We start from the raw sequence: 1360 nt of genomic DNA, 5'->3' as shown, positions 1-1360 counted from the left end.
CACCTTGTTAACTTTATTCAATCAATCAACCAAGACCATTTAGCCAAGCTGGTTGAGTTGGCCAAAAAGAGATTCTTGGGCAAGTTGATCGAAGTACTTTCCACCAAGGCTTTTCTTGACTCCTGTTGCCCCATTCAGCAGAATATTGTTAGTGGGACTGCATTTTATGTCAGTCATAGAGTGGCTTGGGTTGGAAGGATCTTAAAGATCATCTAATTCCAGCCTGCTTTGAAGAGAGCTTCAGCTCAACACAATTTCATCTACACCTGCAACTGTTAATGCTTAACAATTATTGTCCTAGTTTGGTGAAGATATATTTATTTAGCAAATAGTTAATTGCCTATCTACTGTGGAGGTTCACAGGTTCATCTTTAGAGCTTCAAACAGAAATCCTATGTCAAACATAGGCACATTGGTCAAGTCATCACTGTGGTGCTTCTGCAACTGCCTGAAGACAGCTTCTGCAGTCCTTCTATGCTGGTAGTGCTCTGACTCATACTTGCAACTTCTAGGCATCAAACTGTTATCCCATAGAGAGGGTGGGAATTTCGGTTCTGCCTGGGAGCCAGCTTTCATCCTAGGTTCATAAAGAAGTGTACAGTGTCCTTCCTCAATGTGAAGAAAGATTCTGCCACAGGAATTATTCTGTACTTTTCAGTCTGAGATCTCTCTATTTTTTTTTTGTGAGACCCAGAATAACCAAACACTTTGGAAAACTGTAATGACCAACTCCAGGAGTGATCTCAATAGATTACCTAGAATGCAGTGTGAGGAAATATTTTCTGCTATTGAAATAAAATTTATGTGCAGCCAACTTCAGTGAAGAACACTCATTGCCTCTAGCCCCTGGGGGGAGAGGGGGAAGGAGAAAAAAAGAGAAATAGCTGCTCTGGTTTTATTTATGTTCACTGTAATCATAAATATCTGCATTCAGTCTCCCTCTTACAAGCAAAACAAACCAACACTGCAATCTCTTATGCCAGAACTACCTCTGCACTCATTGTAGTCAGTGGCCAAAATGCATATGGATTTCACACAGAAGACTAGGCTCTATATATAAGCCCTCCTTATACATCTCACCATCTGTGCTGGAGTAAACAAAAAAAAACATATTAAAATCAAGCTCAGCTGGAAACAGAAGGAGAAGAGGAAATACCAGCAATTGCTAAATATAAAGCAATAAACAGATTTAAAAGGTGTTACAAATAATGGATGGCTTTTTTAAAAAGTTACGGCTGCACTGCATATGACTTTCTTAAACATGCCTTTGTGGATGATCTTTCTTGTGTTTAGTGCATATTCTGTTTAATAATACCATGCATAAAATAATCTATCACATTCATTAACAGTATAGATAGCA

This window comes from Centrocercus urophasianus, unplaced genomic scaffold (assembly GCF_019232065.1).
Source record: "Centrocercus urophasianus isolate 14NV4802_14NV808 unplaced genomic scaffold, USGS_Curo_1.0 seq_10, whole genome shotgun sequence".
In the NCBI taxonomy this organism is placed as follows: domain Eukaryota; kingdom Metazoa; phylum Chordata; class Aves; order Galliformes; family Phasianidae; genus Centrocercus; species Centrocercus urophasianus.
Note: the sequence above shows the minus strand (reverse complement) of the source record.